The following is a 15,592-nucleotide window of genomic DNA, read 5'->3' on the forward strand; positions in this document are numbered from 1 at the left end:
TCTCGTTGAGTGCCAGCCTGTCTCACCCCACCTCCTGCCCGCACCCGGGCTGCCCTCTCTTTCTCACCTTAAACAGAAAGAGAGGAAGATTGCAGTCCATACCTGGTGAGGCGGGGAGAAGCTGCGCACCCCCTGCCCAGTGCAGATGCCCCAGCTTGACCCCTGGTCCCCTCTCACTGGACACCCAGCACCGCAAGGTAGAGGGACAGGACTAACGTGCAGGAGGCTGGGCGTGAGCTGGGCTGGGGTCCCTCTCCAAGTAGGTCTGAAAGGCTTCTGGGGCCCCACTTCCTGGCACCCAACTCCCTCCACCCTGGTAGGGTGAGTCTCAATCCTGGTTATCATGATGTCCCCCCCATACCCCGAGAAAGAGTGGGGAGTTGCCCTGCCTCTCTCTTCCTCCTCTCTGCTCCCTTCTCCCCTCAGCCCCGTCCCCAGCAGGGTGACCCCTCCATTTTTCTGTCCTGCTCATCATCTCAGGCTTCCCCAGGCCTCTCCTCCACAGATCGCAGCCCCTCTCTCTTCTCAGAAGGTGGGTGTTGAGGCAGAGGTGAGGGTGTGTGTGGAGGACAGATGGAGCCTGGGCCGCACTGGCGACCATGGATGGCTCTGAGCTCCTCAGCAGCTGGGCGAGGCCCCAGGCCCACCCCAAGGGAGTCCTGTGTGGAGTGGGGCTGGGAAGGGGGCCTAGGCAAGGCCTCATGCTTGGGAAAGGCCAAGGGGGTGGAGGGGTGGGTAGTGGGACACAATGAGGTAGTCACACGAGGCGAAGGCATGTTGGGGGTGGGAGGAGCGGACACTGGAACACACACACACACACACACACGCTCGCACACACACAACCAGCCAGACAATCGGGCCAGTGTGTCTGGGCCCTCGGAGCCCAGTGAATTAGGAGTTTGATAAGGGTTTTCTCTTTCTGTCGCTCGCCGGCCTTGGACAATCTCCCCCCAGTTTTCCTCGACGCCACCCCCGGCGCTGCCAACCCTCCTCCCCCCCCGTTCCCCCCCCCCCCCCGCCTCCCTTCTCTTCCCTGTGCCCAGACTCTTGTTCGGGGCCTTGAAACAGTGAGCTGTCTTTGTTCGAAATACAGGTGAACGGCAATCATGTGATTAACACACACACACATAAAAAGCTTTTTAACAGCGCCCGCCTGGCCTCAGAACCGCCCAGAGAGGAGCCGCCCTGGATGGACAGAGGGACAGAGGGACGAGCCTCCAGCCGGTCGTGTCTGGCTACCCTCAGCAGTCTCCGACACCCGCTGCTGCCCGCCCGCTGCCCGCCTGCGTGGCATCTCTCGATCCCGGTGGGTCCCCGCTCATCCTTCCACCCCTCGGTTCCTCCTCTCGAGGAGGTGTGGTGCCTGTGGCGTCTGTGACTCGGCCTGAGACCGCCTGGGGCAGGGAGGGGTGGCTGTGGAGGGTAGGAAGCCAGGTGTGGGGTCCCACAGCTCCCCTTTCGACTCCCCGCCTCCTCCCCTACCCTCCTTGGCCCAGCTGTGCCAGGATGGGGGTGGGGGGGCAGTGGGTGCTCTGGGTTTGCAGAAAAGCCACACTGGACAGAAGGGGCCTCTCTCTTCCCTTCCCTCTGTCTCTCTCTCTCTCTCTGTCCCTCTCTTCCTGTTTCCACAGTGCTATGTGGGCTCTCTGCTGAGAGGTGCTGGATGAGGCAGGTGGGCCTGCAGGGGGGCAGGGGTACAGTGCCGTGAGATGCCCAAGGCTGTGCGTGGGTGGGGTACCCCGTGCTGTGAACACACTGCCCACCATGCGGGCAACTCTGATCCCCTCCATCTGTTGCAGGCCCCTGGGGCCCAGCTTTCTCCAGCAGGGGAGGGTGAAGGGTCCATGTGCATCCCTGGAGAGCAGGGAGTTTGGAGAGGGGGAGGGCTCCTGGGTGAGGACACCGGTGCCTCTGCCCTTACCAGAACAACCTTCTGGTCAGCGCCTGCTTCTGCTCCCTTCCCTGCTCGGGGTGGGAGGGGTCCTTTTCCCCCTCATTCCTGACCCTTCCCCAAGGATGCTGGTGACCCCCTTGCCCCACCCTGAATCCCACCTGCCCATTCCGGGTGAGGTGTGATGCCTGGTGCACTCTCTGGCCTGTTCTCTCTCCCCAGCAGGGAGGGCCCAACATGAGAGTATAATGGTGAGGTTCAGGCTTCCTTCCCTGGGCAGAGGCCTTTCAGGAGTATCAGGGTTTTTCTGCGATCCAACCTGGGCTCTGTGAAGCTGGACCCAGATTTACTCCTCAGATGGGCCCCTGGAGGAGGAGAGCTAATGAAATTCTGTCAGTCAAACGTAAAGCCCAAAGCCCACTGATGCCCCTGCCTGGCGGAGCTGCTTCGGTTCGCTGTGACCCTTAACCCCTTAGCTCCCCGAGTCCTCCTCTTGGGGCACTGGTCCTGCTTTGTGGAAGGCCCACCCTTGGCTCCCCGTCCTGGGTCCCAGCGGCTCATCTGTCCCCTGGGGTGATGACCATCTTGCCTGGCCTGCCTCTCAGAACACCCCAAGGTGAGATGGGGAAATCTCCTGTTCAGCAGAGCCAGGGCCGAGCAGGGAAGGCACTCTCCCACCTCTAGGCACTGTGAGGGTGAGACCTGCGTGGGCCAGGCTGTCCTCACTCGTTCCTCAGGCCTGGGCCCAGCTCCCCGTTTCTGACCAGCTCCCAGCAAGCACCTTGAGTACCGCTTCTAAGTCTCGCTCCACGTTAGGGTCACTGTGGAGTCTTAAAGAAACATTGAAGCCCGGATCCCCTGCAGACTGGCTAATTCTGAATTTCTGGGCATGGGGTCCAGACATGTTTCCTTTTTGAAGCTCTCTGGGAGGCCTTGCTTTCCCTCACTGGGGTCTCTGGAACCCCGAGGCGGCGGCGGTGACCCTCTGCATGCCCCAAAATCGCCAGGGAGAGGGGAGAGTGCTGGGCTCTGGACCCCAGAGCTGGAGACCAGAACTGCAGTGACCCTGGGGTGTGCAGGGAATTGTGGGGTGTGGCAGGGGAGGGGCTGTGCATTGGAAAGGGGGAGGGCTGAGGGGCACAGGTCAGGGTCAAGGGTACAATACTGACTGAGACAAAAGCTTAGTCTGGGTGAGTGTACGGTCGGGGGGTGGTGGGAGCTCCCCCACCTCTGGACAGGTGTGTTCTTCTGGGTTCGGGTGCGGTGGAAAGAGCATTGGTCTTGGAGTCAGGAAATCCTGCCCCTAGTATCCAGATGGCCTTGGGTGGATTATGCTGTTAACCTCTCAGGACTTGCTTTTTGCATGTATAAAATGTTGATGATTTTATATATCACCGTATCCCAAGTGGATGGGAGAATTAAATAAGAATACACAGGGAATTCCCTGGTGGTCCAGTGGTTAGGACTCGGCCCTTTCACTGCTGGGGCCTGGCTTTGATCCCTGTTTGGGGAACTAAGATCCCACCCCATGCAGGGAGGCGAAATTAAAAAAAAAAAGAAAAGAACACACACACATACACATTTGGTGTGGAGTAAGTGCTCCGCAGTTAGTTAGAAGAAGTAGTTTAGGGACTGAGAGGTGGGGAAGGCTCACTTCGGTTCAAGTGCACAGGTGTTCACCTCAGGAGTTTGTAATTTGCCTGTCGAATCCCAGCATCAGACCAGGGCGGTGCGTGATAACCTCCTCACGGGCAGGCCTCTCCTGCTGTGCCCCTCAACAGCGAAGGCCCGCACTTCCACAGCCCCCTGTGGGCCGGCCCAGCTCCGGGCCCCTCTGTCCCTGGAGTCTCAACAACTCTCTCAGTGGGTGCTGTCATTATTCTCCTTCTAGGAAGGAAACTGAGGCACAGAGACGTTCAGTGATGAGCCCGGGCTCACCCAGCTAATGATGGGAGGGCGCGGCCTGGTGCCCGCAGTTTCCCTCGTAGCCCAGCCTCTGATCATATGCTGCTCTACTGCCTCTGGACCCCAGGCACGACCCCCCACCGCCCCCCAGGCCTTTGCACTTGCTCTGCGTTTCCCCTCCCCGTCGTCACTGCTTGCAGCCCAGCTCAGAGGCCCTCTCTTCAGGGACGCACTCCAGGACACGCCCTGGTTGGAATTCTTTTCCTGTATTACTTTCCCGTGGAGGAGAGGATGATGGCTTCATAGCTGCCTCACCTCCTCACTGCGCAGCCAGCCGGGCATCCAGGCCCGTCTCCCCTTCCTCCTGGGAGCTCCCCGAGGGCAGGGCCACGCCTTCCTCTTGGTCTCGGCCTCTCGAGGCCCCAGCACAACCTCAGGGAGTCCTCCCTGAGTGGAGTTGCCATCAGAGTTCCAAGGGGAGAAAGATCAGGAAGGTTGGGGTGGGCAGGAGTGGCTTCCTGGAGGTGGAGGGCCTGAATGCTGGTGGCAGCGGGGGGGGGGGGGGGGCAGGGGGAGAAGGGGGGAGGACAGCATTCCAGGCCTGTCCTGACAAGCGCTCTCTCCCGTCCCTGTTTCTGGTCCAAGCTGAGGGTTGAGGACCTGCGCCAGGAAGGCAGCTCCTGGGGCCTGCGTCTTCCTTCCCTCCCAACCGCACCCACTCCGGGAACAAGGAAGCCGGGGCCAGTGCCCAGCGCTGCCTCAGGGCAGTTGGCCTCTGCCCTCTTCTTAGAAGCCCTGAGCGGAGACTGCTCGTTCCTGTCATCTGAACCCAGCTGCCGGAAAGCCCTTTCTGGTGTCTCCCCAAACCTCACGCTGCAGTGAACTTTTGTGAATGTGCCCTCTGTGCGGGGCACTGAGCCAGGAGCTGGGGTAGGGAGGTGCTGGAGGCCAGACCTTGCTTCGAGGAGCTCAGACTTTGATGAGAGAGACCTGCATGGAAACCCAGAACCCTGGCACGGCCGAGGTCCTCCATGGCCAAACGGGGGTGAGGGAGGTCAAGTCCCAGCCGGGCTGTGGGGGTCCTGTGTTGCCTCTGTCGCCTTCTTCCCTCTCTAGGCCTCAGTTTCCCAATCTATAAAATGAGAGGCAGGCTAGGTTATCTCCGAGGGCATTTCCAGATTCAACAGCCTGTGAATTTTATTTCAAAACAAGAGGCCAATGCCTGACCCAGTGTTTCCGAGGTGCTGCCTCAGGGCCCTCGGTGTTCCTTAGACATTGATCGGCATCTCTTGAAGAGACAGTTCTGTGGTCTAGTAAGTTTGGGAAATACTGCTTTCCACTTTGTCTTCTTAAAGATGCAGGGCCTTTGAGGGTGTTGAAAGTTCTAAGTGCTGCAGATAAGAAACGGCTGCGGGGGGTCTTCGTTGCTGCCTGCGGGTTTTCTCTAGTTGCGGCGAGCGGGGGCTACTCTTCGTGGCGGTGCGCGGGCTTCTCATCGTGGTGGCTTCTCTTGTGGCGCACGGGCTTAGTTGCTCCACGGCATGTGGGATCTTCCCAGACCAGGGCTCGAACCCGTGTCCCCTGCATTGGCAGGCGGATCCTTAACCACTGCGCCACCAGCGAAGCCCCAAGAAATGGATCTTTGTTTAAAATACCCCAACTCCTCTTCCTCCTTATCCTTCTCCTAACGCCTTTCCTCTGACTCTGGTCCTTTTCTCTCCTCCTTCCTTTCTCCTAAGAGTCGAGAAGAAGGTGGCGTGCTCCCGTGAGGAGCCTGGGTGTCCCGTAGGGCATGGTCCTCAATTCCCTGGAGGGCAGGGAGTTTGGAGAGGGGGAGGGCTCCTGGATGAGGACACCGGTGCCTCTGCCCTTACCAGAACAACCTTCTGGTCAGCGCCGGCTTCTGCTCCCTTCCCTGCTCGGGGTGGGAGGGGTCCTTTTCCCCCTCATTCCTGACCCTTCCCCAAGGATGCTGGTGACCCCCTTGCCACACTCACTCCCCTCAGTGCAAGCACAGAGCTCCACCACCCCCATGCCCCCTTTACCCCCGCCCTTGACCGAAACTGCAGCCACGTCTCCTCTCCCCGCCACCCTGTGTGGCCCGAACCCCGCAGGCCAAGCCCCGCCCACAGGACGCCTTGCCTGTTGGTCGAGGCATGGAGCCTCCCCTGTGCCCTGACTCCGTCACCTTTCCAGCAGGACATTGTGCCTGCGGGGCTGTGGGTCTGTGAGCTGTCTTTCTCACCTTCCTCTACGGCGCCTGGCACACAGAAGGTGCACAGTGATGCAGATGAACGAGTGCCCTGCAGGTCGATGAACATACACAGGCAGCGAGGTGTGGGGCTCTCGAGTCAGGCAGCTCAGGGTCTGAATCCTGGCGGCCCCGCTCCCTAGCTGTGTGTCCTTGGCAAATGCCTTAATGCCTCTGAATCTCAGTTTCCTTCCAAGTCAGGGTGAGGATTAAGGCAGATCATGTGTGTAAACACTTAGGACAGTGCCTGGCACATTATGGGGCTCGGTAAATGGCAGCCATTGTTATTAGCATCTCGGGGATCTGCCTCAAAGCGTGGCTGTCGGTTGACCTTGGGTTTGATAGAAGTCACTGCTTCTTGTCCCGTCCAAGCGCTGTTATTAGATGTTCTCCCATCGGCAGGTTCATCATCCCACTAAACAAAAGCAGAAAGGGAAGTGATTGGCTGAGGTCACATGACCGTTTGGTCTTGGAACTTGACCTCTCTGCCAGGACTTTTTGCCCCAGGTTTCCTGAAGACCCACCCTCGGCTGTCTGTGAGGTAATAAAGAGAGGCGAGCGCTCAGCTTGTGTTCAGGGAGCTTGTGGACGAGCTGGGAGTCGGTTCATTCATTCAGACTTTCCCACACACCTATTAGGCAGACTTGAGTGAGGATGAAGAGAGTGGAGACGGTGGAGGAAAGAAAGGATGGGTGAGGAGGGCTGAGGGTGGCCTTTATCAGATGGGACTCCTGGTGTTGTCCCTGGAGGGGCTGCTGCTCTGAGCAACAACTGGGCAGCTTGTGGGGAGGGGCTTATCCAGGTTTGCCAGTTTAGGAGGTGACTGGAAAAACCCGAGTCTTCCCATTCTGGATTCCCTGTCCTTTTTGTCCTCCAGGGCATTGCCCAGGACCAGGCTGTGGATGCCAGATGGCAGGGGACTGGGCTGGGTGTACATGGAACCAGGGATGCCCGTTTGAGGTTGGTGCTGTGAGTGCATCCCTGCTCTCGCAAGGTTACCTCTGTTCCCTGAAAGTGAAAATGGGTGATCCGGTGGGATTTCAGTGTTTGTGTGAGCTTGGAGGACAGCCTCCCCACAGTGAGATGACTTTATCCTTTGTCGATGTCACTTTATAATGAAGAAAAGAGCTGAGTGATGAGAAGCCTGAGACCCAGAGCCAGAGAGACCAGGGTTCAAATCCAGTCCTTGCCCCACTAACCAGCAGCGGGCTCGCGCCAGTCCTGTAGTCTTCCTGTGCCTCAGTTTGCTCATCTGTAAAATGAGGATAACACTGCCTGCCTCATGGGAATGCAAAGGTGAAAGAAACAAGGAAGGGCGGGTGCTTAGCACGGTGCCTGGGACGAAAGGCAGGCCTTTTGGTCATTGCCTTCTCTACTCATCTCAACTGCTGCCTGCTGCCCAGCATTTTCCAGGTCGTGTCAGGTAAAATAATGCCGTGGATATAATGCACCCAGGAAAATCTCTTCCTTTTCTAGGGGCGAGAGTTGTACTTACTGCAATAAGAGCACAGGACTCGGCACAGCCCTGGGGGTGCTCTGATTCAAGCAGAAAGTGTAATATATCCTTGAGGCTGCCAGGCACGGGGATTTTGTATCCAGGTGGCAGGTTGAGAAGTCAGAGTTTGAAGATCTCCTGTTTGGGGCTACAACCCTGAGTGGAAGTCTCCGTGCCTCAGCTTTGGCAGGTGCAGTGGGAGGAGCTGCTTCTGACTCTGCCAAGGTCTCCACTCTTGCTGTGTGACGTTGGGCAGGTCAGCCACCCTCTCTGGGGCCTCTCATTCCTTCATCTATACAATGCAGGAGTTGGCCTCTGAGATATCTGGGGGTGCTTTCAGATTTACTGTCAGGGGTTTCGGGATTCTATAGGAAAATGCTCGTATCTGGTTTTGTCTCCCTGAGGCAGCTGCTAAGGTCTGGGCATGTGAACATATAGCAGGTGCTCAGTGAGTGCTAGTTGAATCTCATTGACCGGGGAGAGAACTCACTGACAGCCCCGCCCACGTCTCCTCTCCCGAGAGAGCCTGTCCACTGGCCTGCATCCCAGCATCCTGTTAGCCCTTTGTGGGCAGGACCCTCAGTTCACTCTCCGTGGTCAGCCATTCACGCATTTGTTCTAATGCACATAGATGCCACAGACACACATGCACGTAGGGGAATAAAACCTCAGATTGCAGATGGATCAAATAAATGTTTCCTTCTCATGGCTCCTAGGGTCAAAATCCCAAACCTTTAGCCTGGTCTGGCATGACCTGGCCCCACTCTCAACCCCAGACTCCAGCCAGAGTGGCCACCCTCCACCTCCCTAAACTCAGGCCTCTGAGCCCCCAGGGATGCCCTCCCTCCGCTGAATGCGCTTCCACCATCACCTCGTTGGCTTCTCCTTTGGGCTCAGCCTAAAGTTCTGCAGAGTCACCTCCCCAGTCCTCCAGTGTCAGTTATCCTTTCTGACAGCCCCCTGTTGAGTCAAAACCCACCATCTCTTCACTCCCTGTCCTCACCCCCACCCCCACCAGTTTAGACAATGAGACTGGGGAGAGCTTCACGGGCCATCAAGGCCAGCCCCCCACTGCTCAGATGGGGAAACTGAGGCCCAGAAGGGCGAGAGCACGGCACTCACTGCAACTTATGATCATATATTTATTGTGAGATTAGTTCTTCTTCTTCTTTTTTTTTTTTTTTTGGTCTGTGCCATGGCTTATGGGATTTTAGTTCCCTGGCCAGGGATCAAACCTGGGCCCTTGGCAGTGAGAGCGCAGAGTCCTAACCACTGGACCTCCAGGGAATTCCCGAGACGATTTATTCATTGTCTCTCCTCCCACAAGGATGTCAGCTTCATGAACCCCTGGTGATCAGCTGAGCGCCTGGCACACCAGAGGTGCCCAGTAAATGAATGAATGAATGAGTGAACAAACATAGCCTCATGGGGAGGATGGGTGGGGAGAGGACTGGAGAGGTGATGAGAGGGGAGAGGCTGTGGGTCAGAGGAGGAGACTTGTCCAGGGTCTCTCATGTGATGGAGGCAAGTGTCTTGATTCCCAGGCCAGTGTTCTTCCTCCTTCTGGAACGCGGGGCGCCTGGAGGGCCAGGCTGGGTTTCGTGGGACACCTAAAGCCCCTGAGGACGTAGGGAAGGGGTGGAGGGGATGGGGCATCTGAGCCAGTTTCCCAGCCAGCTCCACCCCTTCCCCCAGCAGGCAGGAAGGACAGGGCAGATCTGTCAGCTTCAGACACCACCGCTCCGGGGGACCCAGCCCTGAGCCCAAGGAGGCTGAGGGAAAGAGCGGAGGGTGTGTGTGGGGGGGCTGGGGGGCAGGAAGCACGCGTGTCTTCTCCCCCTCCCTCCTGCCCCACCCTCCACCCCCATCTCTGGCTAGAGCTGGCAGCCCCAGGCCTTGGCACTAGGGGGACGGGGGCAGGGAAATGGGGGATAGAAATCCCATTCTGGCCCAATGCCTTCCTCTCCCCTATTTGATTTCTGGGTCTGAGGATGGCGACTGCCCTGGCTACCCCTGGAGAGTTGGATCCAGAGCCTTGAGGCTAGAGGGACAGAGGGAAAGGGAGAGGGCACTGCCCACTTCAGCCCTTCCTGTGTGCCTGGCACTGTGCGGACCACCCTGTGACCCCGGGCTGGGACCGGGGAGGCCTTGCTGTGAGGCCCGGCTCTGCAGGGAACTGTGCTGTGACCTTGGGGTGGGGCACAGCCCCTCTCTGGCCACCAGCATCCTCCTCATCTGTCAGTGTGGTCCAAACCTGGTGTTGCTGCAAGCTCATTGGAGAGCTTGTTGTAAACACTGATTCCTAGGTCTTATTCCAAGTCGTAGATTTGGGTGGGATTTCCTTTTGAAAGTTCCACAGTGATTATGCTGCAGCTGGTGGGGGAACTACTGGAAGAGATGGTCTCTAAGGCCCCCATCCTCAGCCTCAAATCTCCAGCCTCTTGGGCAGGCCGCGCCTCTGGACTTCCGTGGTGCCCTCCTGCCTGCTGTGTCCTGAGAGGCTCGGCTCAGGCCCTCCAAAGCCAATGGCCGAGTCCTCCTGCGTGGCGCGGGAGCACGGTAGGTGTGCAGGCTGCAGGGGCCCATGGGGGCTGTGTGGACCTGCTGGAAACGCAGAGGAGCCTGGGAGGGGCCTGAGCAGCGCAGCCAGGGCTGCCCCCACTGCGTCCGCCCCTCCTCTTCTTCCTGACCTTCGCTTTCTCCCTTTTCCTCTTCTGTCACCGCCTCTTGTCCACGGCCTGGTTTTTCTCTCTGCTTTGACTTCCTTCTCTCCCTCCATCACTTCCACTTTTCTTCTTTATGTCCGCAGCCCGCCCCCTCTGGGAAGCTCCGTCATTTTGAACCTGCACTTGGTGGTTCTGTCTTGGCATCCTTCCCTTTCCGGCCCTCTCTGCCCCTGGCTGGAGGTGTCTCTGTCCTCATGCTCTCTCTCCAGCCTCTGGGTCTGCTCTCAGAATCTCATCTTTCTGTCTGTCTCTACCTCTCTGTTTCTCTCTATATCTCTGGCTCACCCCCCTACCGTCCCCCACCTGCCCTATCGCTGTCTACCGGGAAGTCTGGGGAGGCTGCCAGGGAGTGGAGGGCCCTGGGAAAATGAGAAAGGTGGGGAGAGGCGACTTAGAGAGACCGAGATTTGTGCGAACGAACGCGGCAGAGCAGCTCTCGGGGCCGAGGGTGCTGGGCTTCCTGCCCCGACCTTTGGGGTCCTCCCCGCCTGGCTCCAGCCCACCTCTCCAGCTTGTTTCACCCCAGGCCACCTTGCCCGGTCCACTGCCATGCCCTGGTCCCCCTGTTGCTCCCTCGGGTCTGTGCCAGCACCTCGTCTCCCTCTTTCTATTTCCAGCATCACCGCCGCTGCCTCTGAGGCCTTCCCTCCGCCCCACCCCTACCCCCTGCCCCGTGCTCCCACAGCACTGAGTCTGAGTTGGGGACAGGCAGGAGATGAGGCCAGAGGATGAGTTCAAGCCTCCCTGGGATGGTCTCATGGAGTCAGACCCAAGGATCTGTACCTTATTCTGGGGCAAGAGGCAAAGGTTGCAGATATTGGTGGCAGAGCAGGTCTTTGGGTTCCCTCTGTGCGTGAGTTTTCCAGCGCCCAGAGAGCCAAGATGATTTGCTCAAGGTCGCACAGCAGGCCTGCAGGACTTGGACAGCAGCAGGGGAGGGTGGAACGTGGAAACGGAGGGGGTATGGGGAAGGAGACAGTGTCTCGGTCCAGAAGCCAGGGACCTGGGGACGGGGCTGTGCTACAGACTTGCGGAGGGACGGGGGCTGTGCTCTCGCCCTTCTGGGCCTCAGTTTCCCCATCTGAGCAGTGAGGGGCTGGCCTCGATGGCCCGTGAAGCTCTGCGCAGTCTCGTTGTCTAAACTGGTGGGGGTGGGGGTGAGGACAGGGAGTGAAGAGATGGTGGGTTTTGACTCAACAGGCCAGTTCCTCCCTGTCCTCCAGGCTCAGAGGATCAAAAGAGGCCACGGGCACCTCTTGTCTCTCCTCAGTGACCTGCCGGGACAGGTGGTGTCGGGCCTCTGGTCCTGTTAACCCCCTCGGGGCCAGGGCGGGGCCAGGGTGGGGCCGAGGGTCCAAGCCTCCCAGCTGCCCCTTGAAGGAGCGTCTCAGGGGGCCAGAGACATCAGGCTGGCCCGGGGGGAGGCTGTAGGTCCTGGGCCTCCCACACTTCGGGGGAGAGGCCTTCTGGCCACCAGGGTCTGGCAAGAGCCTCAGACTCCCCCGGGAAGGTGAGGGTGGCCCTGCTCTCCCATCGTGGGGACTTCATTCCAGGAGCTTGGACTGGAGGGACCCCTGTTTCTCCTAGATGCGCTCTCTGCACCTCATCCCCTGCTGGCCCCATGGCCCCGGGTGTGGGGACATGCAGAGGAGCGGCCAGGAGAAGGGTTAAGTCAGGAACTCTTGGGATGGCTTTGGGCATGGCTATTCCTCCGGGAGAGGAGAACAAGGGGCCCATTCTCTGTGTGGGAATTAATAGCAAAGAGTCATCTGGGGTGTCATTCAAGCCCTGATCGGCTCCCAGAGGAATGCAAGAGAGAGAGAGAGAGTAAAAGAGTTGGGGTGGGGGTGGGGGGAGGGGCCTGAGGCAGAGATGTCAGAGGAAGGGCATCAGGGTCCGCTGGGAACAGGAGCCCGCCCTGGCGGGTGGGTCCATGGCCCTAAGATGATAGTCTGGCTTTTCGTCACACATGTGCCCCTGCCCCACTCGGGATGGAGACCCCGTCCCGTCATTCCCTCACCAAGGGTCTCCTCCTTCTGTCTTCCCTCTTTCCCAGAATGGCTGCGCCCTCCATCCCCACGTGACTGTCTTCCCTGAGGCCTGGAACTCTGCCTGGGCTATGGGCCTGTCAGGGCGGGCCATCGGGTTTGCTCTCCTGGGCGCCCCCAGTCCGAGTCCGTGTTTGCCTAAGGGTCCCTGGTGTTCCCTCTGGAAACATGGACTGCCAGCCTGGGCTCCTGACGTGTACCCTCTGTCCCAGGGTCCAGTGTCCTGGCTCCAGGTCCAGCGCAGACACATTCCTGTCTGGTGACAGCAGGCACCTTCAGCTGTGTGCTCGTGGTAGGCACTGGGACGCTGCAGCCACCACGAGGCCTCAGCCGCCCCTCTCCGTGTCAGCCTCGGCTGTAGCCCGTGCGTGAGGTCCTGCAGGCCTCCGAGGCCTCTTGAATGTCACGGCCTAAGGACGGGCCTTGGAGAAGCTCCAGGTCAAACTCCTGTTTTTGCAGACCTGCAGGCTGAGGCCCAGGAAGACGCTGCCTGCCCCCGGGTCATTTGTCTCTCAGCCCAGTGCCCTGACTCCACCCCACTGAGGGCGTCCCAGGCCACTGGGCAAAGGTTGGGGGCTTTAGGGCGATGGGAGCAGGGCTCCTGCCTCCTGCCTGTGTGACGGGAGTGGAGCTCGCTAGTTTCTTGAGCCCGCGGGGGGTGGGGGGGTCTCGTCTGTAAATGAGGTCATGTAACACTCAACTGGCAGCTTTGTTGTGAGGTAAGAGAAGGTAACAGGTGTACAGTGCCTGGCACGGACGTAGGCTGCGGAGCGCTGTTGCGATTTGTATGGCGATTATCGTCATTATTGGAGGTCTGGGCAGCGTCCACTGCCCTCGGACTGAAAGGCACACCTGCGCACCATTTGCCTGAATCCCCTCCGGGCAGGCTGTGTCCTCTTGGGCGACTCGTAGGAATCCCATGGTTGCTGCTCCTGGGCTGTGGTTTTGGCGGGGGTGAGATTCCCAGCCCCCAAACCTCCTGGTGTCAGCATCATTTCCACACCTGGTGACCCATCCTGCTGGTCCTTCTAGAACTTGGTGCCTCTCCCCCGATAGCCGGGTGCAGGGAAAGAGTGTGCAGCCATTCTGGGAGCTCTGGAAAGCTCTAGGCCTCCGTTTTCTCCTCTGTAACAGGTAGACTCTGGGCATGTTGAAGCTGAAGGGATTTAGAGGTTGTCCAGTCGGATCCCCTTATGGTAGAGATGGGGAACGGAGGTCCAGAAAAAAGAGGGGCTTTTCTGAGGTACTGAGAGATGAGAAGAGCTTGCAAGCCCCTCTGCACTTGGCTGGAGTCTAGACTCCTGGGTCCTGGTCCAAACTCTGCCTCGAGCAGCCAAGTGGGCCTGGAAAATTCCATACCCCCAGCTGGGATGGAGAGAGGGTCAACTGAAAGAAAGGAGAGGGAGCCTTTGGCAAACTGTCAAGTGCTTGTTATCTAGGGGGTTATCAGGAGGGCCCCTTTGGGACCCCGCTGGCCTAGAGGCCCTGGGAGGAGGACAGCAGTTGGCCAGGCCTGTCCCCGTGCTCTTCTACAAACCCCGTTTAGGGGTCTAGGTCCAGAGACTGCTGGACTGAGGCCCCTCCCAGAGGGACAGACTCAACCTGGGTGAGAGGTGGGGGCAGCCCAGGAGTTCCCTGCCCAGCCTGGGAGGTGGGCCCCGTGTTGGAAGGTGACATTCGCCAACATCCTCAAAGTGAAGGGCAGGCTGATGAGGTCCCACTGTCTCACTGCTCTGGGCTCAGTCCCTGCCCTTGAGGAGCCCATAGCCTGGTGACCTTGGCACTCGTTATGTTAGCTCTAGTTCTCAGCCTAGCGCTTGGGACGTGGTACTAGGGAAACGTTTATGGGATTGAATGGGGTGATGGTTGAGACAACCCCGCGGCTGGCAAGATGAAGTGTACAGATGGAGGCAAGGTCCGTGTCCTGCCTGGAAGCAGAGCAATGGACGTGGAGTAAGTGAGGAGCGATGGCTGGGCCCTGCGGCCGGTGAGGGCGGGGTGGTGACGGAGGGCGGGGTGGTGACGGAGGTCGAGGACAGGGAGTCAGGCAGTCCTGAGTTTATGTCCTCACTCTGTGACCTCCTACTTGCAAGCTAGTTCCCTGCTCTGAGGCTCAGTTTCTTTATCTGTCAAATAGGGATAATAGGATCTATTTCAAGGTGTTGTCCTGAGACTCAGCAAAGGTAAAACATGCGTGTTCTCAAGTGCTTGCACGCTGGGCACTCACACGGTGTGACATGAACAGAGGTCTTTGGAGAGAATGGATATAAATTACAGAAACATTTTATAGAGACACAGTTGACAGATACAGAAATAAATACAAGTTGCTTTGTCTTAGATTCATAGAGATGAAAGATAGATTTTTAGGGGAATTCATGAATTTACTCATTCTGTGGACAGTGCCTGAGTGCCTGCTCCGTGCTGCCTGTCTGCTGGCCACCAGGGATACAGAGGGGAATCAGGCACTGCCCCTTGACCTTGAGGTTCATGGTCCTGAGGAGGAGATGGTAGATAAACACCTAATTCATTGTACCCAGTAGTGGTCAGCCTTGGGGGGGTGACAATACCAGGGGGTATCTTCTTAACTTTTGGCAGGGAAGGCTTTTCATTGACCCAAAAAAAGTTTGAGAACTAAAGAAAAAATCACCAGCTTCAAAGTATGTGAAGAAAATGGCAAAATAGAAATTAATCAAAATTTCAAATGAAGAGTCACAAAAGTCCTTTAAAACTTGTTTAAAGCTAAATGATTATATTTATTGGGTTGGCCAAAAAGTTCATTTGGGTCTTTCCGTAACTAACATCTTACAGAAAAATCGGAATGAACTTTTTGGCCAACCCAATATTATGTGATGTGAATACATTTTAATGTGTTTGATATGATGCAGGATCAGTTTGGTACCCTCTTATGAAATGATTCTACACACCAGGGACTGAGAGTGCTTAGCAAAGGGAGCTGTGCCTGTGGCAATCAAGGAAGGCTTCTCAGTGGAGGTGATATTTGGGGGCAAACCTTAGAGAGAAGGGGTTGAACAGAGGGAAAAGCAGTCTGATGGCAATTGAAGTAGAAGCAGCCTAGTGGCAACTGAAGCAAAGGCACAGAGAAAGGGAAGCACATGGAGAATTTGGGAGAAGAGCAAGGTGTTTTGGACTTGGGGTATGGAAAACAGGGGAGGGTCCAGAGTGACACTAGAAAGGTTGGCAGGGGACTTTATCTTGAGGACAGTGGGGAGCCATGGAGAAATTTTAAGAAGGAGAGGGGGGTGGTGACACAGTCAG

General features: G+C 57.8%; 1 long non-coding RNA gene and 1 pseudogene across 1 annotated transcript in view; both read left to right on the forward strand.

Annotated features, from left to right (window-relative positions):
- The first annotated feature begins 1,174 nt into the window (after positions 1 to 1,174).
- The window catches only part of LOC132433336 (uncharacterized), a 42,153-nt gene continuing 27,735 nt past the window's right edge, over positions 1,175 to 15,592 (forward strand). Inside the window, exon 1 of the long non-coding RNA XR_009521122.1 lies at positions 1,175 to 1,306. This is a non-coding gene — a long non-coding RNA (uncharacterized lncRNA). The remainder of the gene's footprint in view (positions 1,307 to 15,592) is intronic.
- LOC132434217 (uncharacterized) lies at positions 1,441 to 2,359 on the forward strand (annotated as a pseudogene).

The sequence above is a fragment of the Delphinus delphis genome, chromosome 11 (genome assembly GCF_949987515.2).
Source record: "Delphinus delphis chromosome 11, mDelDel1.2, whole genome shotgun sequence".
In the NCBI taxonomy this organism is placed as follows: domain Eukaryota; kingdom Metazoa; phylum Chordata; class Mammalia; order Artiodactyla; family Delphinidae; genus Delphinus; species Delphinus delphis.